We start from the raw sequence: 9,443 nt of genomic DNA, 5'->3' as shown, positions 1-9,443 counted from the left end.
GACATGTCTGGAATTATGTGTGATTACATACTGACTGTTGTTACATGTTTGAAAGAATAAATAAATAAAATAAATAAATAAATAAATAAAATAGTCAGTAGTGAGTGTGCAATTATGCATGTGCAAACTGTACATGAGGTATTTCCTAAGTCAGCTGCTTAGAAGTCTGATGGCAGAGGGAAAGAAAGTTTTTCAGTCTAGAGGTCCATTTCACACTTCTGAACCTCCGGCCAGAGGGTCGTGTTGTGAACAGTCCTTGCTGGGGGGTGGGTGGGGTCTTTGAGGATGGAGGCAGCTTTCCTACACACCCTGCAGTGGTAAATGCTCTGCAGAGAGGGCAGTGGAGTCCTGGTGATCTTCTCTACAGTCTTTACCACTCTCTGCAGGCGCTTGCGGTCCATAGCAGTAGTGCTGCCATACCAGACAGTGATGCAGCTGGTCAAGATGCTCTTGATGATGCAGCTGTAGAAGTTGCTGAGGATCCTAGGTGACATGCCAAACCTCCTCAGCCTCCTCAAGAAGTGCAGCCACCGTTGGGCCTTCTTGACCAGCTGTGTGATGTTAAGTGTCCAAGTGAGGTCCTCACTGATGTGGACACCCAGGTATTTGAAGCTGCTCACCCTCTCCACTTCAAGCCCACAGATGAACAGTGGCCCACTATTATTTCCTTCGTCTTGTCCGTGTTGATGCTGAGATTATTGTCCTTGCACCATGACACCAGACCGGCCACCTCCCTCCTATAGGCTGCTTTGTCCCCACCGGTGATGCGACCTATCACTGTGGTGTTGTCCGCGAACTTTAGGATGATGTTGTCTTTGTGGGAGGCAGGAAACAGCCGTGGGTGAACAGGGTGTAGAGGATGGGACTGAGGACACATCCATGTGGGGTGCCAGAGTTTGTAACAATGCTGGCTGAAGTCCTATTGCCAGTCCTGACAGTCTAAAAGTCCAGGAGCCAGTCACAGAGGGTGGGGTGCAGACCTAGTGTGGACAGTTTGTGGGGGACAACTGTGTTGAAGGTGGAGCTGAAGAGTAACCTGATGTAGGAGTCTCTGTTTTCCCGGTGAGAAAGGGAATAATGAAGGGCAGCAGCAATAGTACCTGAGGTGGCCCTGTTGGGCCGGTAGGCATACTGCAGGGGACCCAGGGTGCCCGGTATACTGCTCTGGATGTGGGTCAGCATCACTTTCTCAAAACACTTCATAATAATTGGGGTGAGTGCCACTGTCCTGTAGTCATTCAGGCAGGTGACTAGGCTCTTCTTGGAAAGGGGGACGATGGTTGTTGTCTTAGAGCAAGAGGAAACGATGCTCTGACTGAGGGAAAAGTTGAGGATGGAGGTGAGGACATCAGCCAGCTCACTGTCATATGCTCTCAGAGCCCACCCAGGGATGTTGTCTGGTCCTCTGCCTTGACGGGGTCGATCTTCCTCAGGGGTTTGTGTACCTGGCCTTATGAGACAGTTAGTGGAAGGGAGGGGGGCTGGGTGGTCCAGGTGTGTGTGATGCTCTCTGTGATGTAGCTGGAGGTCTCAAAGTGGGTGTAGAAGGTGTTGAGGTCATCCAGCAGGCTGTCTGTGGAGCTGATGATGCTGGTGGTAGTCCTGTAGTCCATGATGTGCTGCAGGTCTTGCTACATCCGTCCGGAGTCAGCAGTAGAATAGAAGCCACTCAGCTTCTCTCTGTACTCTGGACTATAAGCCGCTACTTTTGTTGCTGCATGCCCACACCCTCGTCATGGAAAACACACGACAAAATGCATATCATACAGCTTTCAAGTTGCAGGCGATCGATCTAGCTGTCAAAATATGTCATGTTACAACGTGGACACCTGCAGCTATGCACAAAATGTTTTTTCGTCTTACATTTAGTGGGTGCGGCTTATAGTCCAGAAATTATGGTACTCAATCTGTACTTCGCAGCTTTGTACTCCGTCTCATTGCCTGATCTAAATGCAAGAGAACAAGCATGTAGCATGTGGTGTACCTGACTGTTTATCCAGGGCTTCTGGTTGGGGAACCTCCTGACTTGTATGGTGGGCACAATGTTGTCAATAAGGTACTAATGTACCCGGTCACATACTCAGCATAGTCCTGTATGCTGACAGAAAAGTCCTCCGAGGTGGCTGCAGCTTTAATCACATCCCAGTCTGTCTGGGCGAAACAGTCCTGCAGGGTGCCTTCAGTCTCTGGGGTCCAATGTTTAACTGACTTGGTGACAGGGTTTGTTTGTTTCAGTCTTTGTCTGTAGGCTGGATACATAAACAAAGAGATGTAGTCTGAGTGTCCAAAGTGGGGGGCGGGGTTCAGTCCTACATGCGCCTTGTATGTTACTGTAAATGTGGTCCAGTGTATTCTTATCACAGGTGGGAATGTCCACATATAATATTTGGGGAATAGAGCCCGTAGATTGCACTGGTTAAAGTCACCAGTGATGATAAAGACAGCATCAGGGTGAGCTGTCTCTACTGTGCTGATGATGTCGTGGAGCTTTCTGAGAGCAGCCGTGGGATTAGCTCTTGGGCTAACATACACGCTAACCAAAAACGTGCTGCTATATTCTCTTGGCAGATAATAGGGACGGCATTTCAGGACTAAAAACTCCATGTCTGGTGAGCAATGCTTATGAACACTCCATACCACAATTTGTTGATAAACACACACACACCTCCCCCTTTGGTCTTACCAGAAGCTGGTGTCTGGTCTCCTTGATGCATGGTGTGGGTTTGTAGCTGAGTGGAGGATTCTGGGACTGTTGCGTGTGAACGTGGTGTGGACCCCAGAACCATAACAGGGACTTTGTCTGACAGCCAGGTCTCTGTGAAAATTAGTGTGCAGCACTGTCTTATTTTCCGTTGCGCTGTAATCCTGGCTCTTAGCTTGTCCAGCTTGTTTTCCAGAGATTGCACATTAGGTAGTAAAAGGCTGGGTAGCCGTGGTCGGCTAGCGTGAGTTTTTAGCCTAGCATGGAGCAGTGTGTAGCTTGTATTTGCAGCATGTTACATGTGGATGGGAACAAACAATAAAAACAGCAAAAGTGTGAGGCTGCATAGAATCAAGGAAAATATTAAGTAAGTTTGCACTGAGTTTCATTTCACTCCAGTGAAGGTGCATAAGGATAAACCATAAAAAACTTTATGAAAAAGGCTAAAGATGGGAAAGGAGCAGTGTGAGCTTTTGTACCCAATTTTCTTTTAAAGAGGATGCAAATTCGATTTTACTGCCAAACCACATATGCAAGGGTTTCCCTCTTAAATCTTATGATTAAACTACTTAATAATGGATAATAAAAGCAATACAGTGGAACCTCGGTTTTTGTATGCCCTACTTTTCATATGATTCGGTTTTTGATGACTTTTGTCCTACTTTCTAGGGGTCAGCAAAGCTGCATATGCAGCTCGCTACTCTGCTCATGCCCAACGTCTGCAGCCTCTATTTTGCATACTGATAATACATCAGTTATTCAGATCAGTACTGAACATGTAACAGAGAATGAAGAGTTCAGTAACAGCAGTTAACAAGTTGCTGTCCAGTACAGTAGAACTACAATAATGACACAACATGCTTGTTCTTATATTGAACTGTCTGCATAATAAAAGCCACATCTCTACGCTGCTTTCAGGACACACACACACAGAAAGAACTAACTGTAGGCTATATAATGGTTGAAGTAGTGATCATATTGTGTTACTGCTGTCCTGTTTTTACTTATTTCCTTAGTATTTCTGTGCTTGTGAGAGCCCTCAACACTCACCCTGACCTTATCCATTAGCAATGCACGTCTAAATCTCAACTTAATTCTGACCCTAGCAGTCCTAACTGACAATCAGCCAATGATGCTGTGACACTGGATCAACGTGTCCTCACAAAGACAGAGCTATAACTGGAGGTACAAACCTGGTGAGTACAGGAGCGCACACGCATGCACGCACACACACACACACACACACAGGCTTAAGTCTGCTGTGAGTCAGGCATAAGCGTGCGTGTGTGTATGTGTGTGCAAGCGCACATGTTCTCTTGTACTCACCACACCACACAGATGCTTACTCATAGCAACTTTCCTCTTCTTTTTCTTACCCTTCTTAGTTCACTAGCAGACCTCTGTATTTTTTTACCCTACATTTGCCCTGTACGTTCATTCAGCCTTTAGCTCACTAGTCCAGAATCACACTATAGCTCATCTATATCTCAGTGGTTTGTATGTCACTGCATGAAATGGCTTAATTAGCTGCACATGGATTAAAACTTTTATACTATTCAAATGATAGGAATGATGATTCAATGGCATTAGGTAGCTCAGGCCAAATGAGTAAACCTACGCTGGAAAGTCATGAATTTCTCTTTTGGAAATAACTAGCCTATTTACACTTTTGGCTACAGAATTTTAATTAAATACCAGTTATATGCACCTCACACCTTGCACTGCTCTCATACACTCGCAAAACAAAAAGTAATGGCACTCTTTGCAGTTTTCTGCATAAATCAGTCATGGAATGTAATCTGATCTTCAACAAAGCCACAAATATCCATCCACCATCTATACCGTTTAGTCCCAAACAAGGTCGCTGAAGCAAATTCCAGCTGGCGAGAGGCAGGGTACACCCTGGACAGGACGGCAGTCTGTCACAGGGCTGACATGCAGACAAACAACCACACACACGCACAGGCGATTTAGAGACACCACTCAACCTAAGCCGCATGTCTTTGGACTGTGGGAGGAAGCCAGAGTACCTGGAGAAAACTGTTGCATCCGGTACTTTTAACCACGCTAACTCTGAGAGACGAAGCAGTCCAAGTAACTTCAAAACAGTGCTGATTTATTCAATGAACACAGGTAAAAATTAACATTACACACTCAGGTATTTTGCACCTCCAACATGCACGTAGGCAGCTGAAAGATGAAAGACCCTGAACCACAACAGGCCTATACATTATATCACTTTGGGCTAACCCCATTCTACTCAGAGAGAGACACCAAACCGTGACGTGTCCCTGGTACCAGCTTTGCAGCTGGCCAGAGCAGTAGTCAAAGCATGAGGAAAATCAATGTGTGAATGTCTGTTGATTATGTGGTGTGTAGCTAAAACATTCTGTGTGTGTGTGTGTTTGCCCTGCGATGGATTGGCGATCTGTCCAGGGTGTACCCCGCCTTCGCCCGATTGCCGGCTGGGCCCATGACCCCGTTCAGGGGCTAAGCGGTAGAAAATGGATGGATGGATCCTGTCTTCTACTTCAACAGTCATCAACTTTCTATCTAGTTATCCTTGACCATAAGCAACCTGAACTCATGAGAATGACTAAGCATTTAACAGCCTGAGCTAGACATCCTGTCTACTCTAAACATTTCTAATACATCAAGTATCTAACCAATATCTATCTGACTAAAAATACCTAACAGAACCCAAAGACATGCAAACTCTGCACAGAAAGGTCATGAACCTGGAACCTTCTTGCTGTGAGGCAACAGTGCTAACCACCACGCCACAATGTTCAGGGGGAATTTTGGACCATTCTTCCTCACAGAACTACTTCAACTCAGCCATATTCTTAGGACATCTGGTGTGAACAGCTCTCTTGAGGTCATTCCACATTTTCTATTGGGTTGAGGTCTGGGCTCTGACTGGACCACTCCAAAAGGTGGATTTTGTGTCTTTGAAGCTATTCTGTTGTGTAGATTTACTTTGATGTTTAGGGTCATTGTCCTGCTGCATCACCCAGCTTGTTCTTTCCCAGCAGTGTTGTGGAGTGTCAGGGTTGTCTTTGGCAAACTTCAGGCATACGGCAATGTTGTTTTTGGAGAGCAGTGGCTTTCTCTGTGGTGTCTTGCCATTAATACCATGTCTGTTCAGTATTTTGCACATGGCTCACTTATGATCAGAGATGGTACCTCACTGTTTTATCAGCTTAGAAATATTGTTTGTTGATATTTGTGACTTTGGTAAAGATCAGATCACATTTGATGACCAATTTATGCAGAAAACCAGGAGGCTGCAAACAGTGCCATTACTTTTTCTTTGAACTGTCAGGTCTTCTGTGGCTTTCAGACTTTATAAATCACATCAGAGAGTTGATTTTTATCTGCTCTGTCTTCTCACAAAGTTCAAGGACTACATCTACAACCTGAACTTCTGTCAGCTCTAGTGGTGAAATTGGTGTAAATATTTATGTAGCTGTAGGCTATTCTTGCTATGAAAACTCAAATCCCCCCTATGGTCAATAAAGTCACCTTATCTTTCATGATCTAAGACAGTTGTTGCGACTGGTTGCATAACTTCATGCAGAGTGAGCCTCAAATTTTCCCCTTTCTTCCATTACAAACCTCATCATACTGGCCTGTCCGAGCTTGAGCAATACGTACTCTACACACCTGACGAAAGTGAAAGTATTAATGGGTAACTAAGGCTACCAGCTGCACGCACATGTAGGAACACACACACAGGCAGGAGCGCACCTGTGTGTTCACTGGAAAGTTTGAGAAATCAAATCTACATCCAGGAGCGCACGGACACACACACAAAAGTACACACGCACCTCGAAAGTTCCTTTCGCTCCGGATCCCGGGATGCGTCAAGCCTGTATCCCTTCAGTGGTGCCACGTTGTAATGATCCCTTGATAAATTACGATAAAGGTCGACTCGATGTGAATCAAGTCATCAAACAAAGCCTATAAAATCACTGAGGGAAGTCATTACCCTCTCCGTCTACCCACACAGTTTCTGTGCGCTCAGCCTGCGTGTGCCGCCAAGTGCGCAACAGGCTGGCCTACAGCTCCTTTCAGTCAATTTCAACCCGCAGACACGCACACAAAAACTCACTGCTTTCAAAATAAAAGCGCACACATTTCTGGTGCGTCCTTACATACCTTGCAATACTCTCTCTCTCTCTCTCACACACACACACACACATTTCTCCTTTTGTCTAAATTACACTAATGTACCATTAGATTTACATGAGGAACCGCCCCTAAAACAAAAGGAAGCCTTTCACAAACGAGTCTGTATTTATTCATTTATGAGATACTCGCTCAAGGGGGATTTGTTGGGTTTTTCCTTTATAATATTAGTAATAGTAAGCTCTAGACCTTGGTTTCTAAAGTGTCCTGAGACGACTTTAGTTGTGATTTGGCGCTATACAAATAAAATTGAACGGAGCACGGTGGCGCAGTGGTTAGGATCGTTACCTCACAGCGAGAAGGTTCCAGGTTCGGGCCCTACCCGTGACCCATTCAGGGCCTAAGCGGTAGAAAATGGATGGATGTTCTAAGAAAATCAAAAACTTTTGTCACCTAAATTGAGACCAGTTTAAGTCACCATTTATTTATTTAAATTTATTTCTAAGAATGACATCAACTTTAACTGCAGTGTATTTATTTACCACAGCCTTAACTATACTGCTTTGTCATTCAGTATTGCAGGGCTACTTCTCTTTGGCAGTGAACACCGACTCTATTTGACAGAATCTGCTCTTTATCATCAGGTTTCACGTTGTCTGCAGGTGCAGTGACTTCACACCATGCTGCAAATGGCATGTTGTTTCACTTATGCAACTGCCATTTAATTTCTGGACATGCTGTGTCCCTGCAAGAAAAGTGTCTCATTGAGGACTTTACTTTCATAGTAGCGTGTTCACGGGAATTGTTGATGCTGTGGGTTGACAGTGGAGTTAAGTCACGGTGGAATCATGCTCTCCTCCCCAGCAGATAACAGATACTACCTGGACTCAAAAGACATTTCTGTGCTGATCTTGTGCTGTGATAGCCTGTCACATACTCAGAGCCGTTCTGAAGCATATTAATCTATAAACACATCACAAATGCCTATATCACAGCTCTGTGGAGTGTAGCTGACTAACTGGGCATATATTCACACCAAACCTCTCAGGGCCAAACTGTGGCCACAATCCCACAATCACTTGTCACAGCTGCTGTGCTCAGAGGGGAAAAGCCCACAGGAGAGTATGGTGGGGAGTTTTGGGATGATTTCCATTTAGTCATAGGATGTATTTTAGCCAAACTATACTAAGATTATCTTGTGCTTTTTAAGAAAGAGAATAGTCAAAAACGAGTTACAGTACGAGTTGCACACAAAATTTTAAAAAGCAAGATATTGCTGAAATCATATAAAAACAGGTTGTGCCAGCTGTGTCAAAGGAAAAAGGTGGGGTGGCAGAGAAGATAGTGGACTATACAGGTGAGTGGACAGCTAAGTATGATTTGACACCTCACAGGAGATGGTGGACCCGGTGTGCAGTCAAATAGTGTGACACTTTACACACAACAGATCTGTATAACAGAGGAAACCTTCTTGGGAGAGGAGGCAACAGGTTTGCCCAAAGCATTAGCAGAGAAAACCAGCTCAGCATAACATTCCTCTTCTGTGTGCACGAAAAAGGTAAAACTGGGCTCTGCAAGGCTAGTCAAATAATTCTCAAATAATTTGTCAGGGCTCTGGGAATCAGAAATTCATCCAATAAAGTTTTAAACCCAAGCTCGACAATCAGTGTCAAACAGTCCAGAGGTTAAAAAACAAACAAACAAACAAAAAACAACAACACAGAAATCCAGAGATGAGCACCAGTTCAGACATACACAGGATCAGGTTAGGATTAACAGGCAAATGCCTGGAAAGTTCTGCAAACAGCAAGAGACAATCTGGCAGGACAGGATATATAAACAGTAACTAGGAACAGGTGAAAATAATGACATAGCCAATGAGTAGAGTGAAAATGGAGCAAGGCCTGGGAAAGGAAGTGTCCAAATGAAAGCCAAAAACAGGAAATCATAAAACTTGTTTGAATCATCTTTATTCATGAAATGTTTCTGAAACAGTTTCTCCACAAACTATGGTTTAAAAATAATCATAGAATCTGTATCAGAGTATCTGAGTTGTGTAAATAACAATTAGACAATAGTATCACAAAATTTTATTAGTATAGTTCAGGTGTGGGTTTTTGTTTTATGTGTTGTTCTCCAAACATCAGAATATGTTAATTTGACCTCTGTTTATTGCCTGTGTTTAGTAAAGTAGTACACAGAAAGAAGAGGGAGTGACCTCAGGAAGAGAGAAAGAGCAGAGCTCCCTCAGACAGGATCCTTCTTCCACTTCAAGTCTGATTAGCTGTCAGCACATGTTTAAAACAGGGTCACTGTACTGCCCTATTATGTATGAGTTTGACAATCACTGAACTCTCCAGTCTAGTTTTGTTTATGCCGAATTGTTTGTGCATTACTTCCCCTTCAGCAGCTTCTAGGTCACTGAGGATACTGTTAGGTATTTTTAGTCAGATAGACATTGGTTATCCTTGAACATAAACAACCTGGAGTACCCCATGGGAATGACTAAGCATTTAACAGCCTGAGCTAAACATCCTATCTCCACTAAACATTTCTAATACAACAAGTACCTAACCAATATCTATCTGACTAAAAATACCTAACAATTCCC

General features: G+C 44.0%; 1 protein-coding gene across 1 annotated transcript in view; it reads right to left on the bottom strand.

Moving 5' to 3' along the window:
* il34 (interleukin 34) overlaps window positions 1-6,759 on the bottom strand; it is a 38,357-nt gene extending 31,598 nt beyond the window's left edge. Inside the window, exon 1 of the mRNA XM_020604406.1 lies at window positions 6,532-6,759. The gene's annotated coding sequence lies outside the window, so the exon portion shown is untranslated. The remainder of the gene's footprint in view (window positions 1-6,531) is intronic.
* Window positions 6,760-9,443: the final 2,684 nt, after the last annotated feature.

Source organism: Monopterus albus, unplaced genomic scaffold (genome assembly GCF_001952655.1).
Source record: "Monopterus albus unplaced genomic scaffold, M_albus_1.0 scaffold65.1, whole genome shotgun sequence".
NCBI classification, from domain to species: Eukaryota; Metazoa; Chordata; class Actinopteri; order Synbranchiformes; family Synbranchidae; genus Monopterus; species Monopterus albus.
Note: the sequence above shows the minus strand (reverse complement) of the source record. Positions and strands in the feature narration are given on the sequence as shown.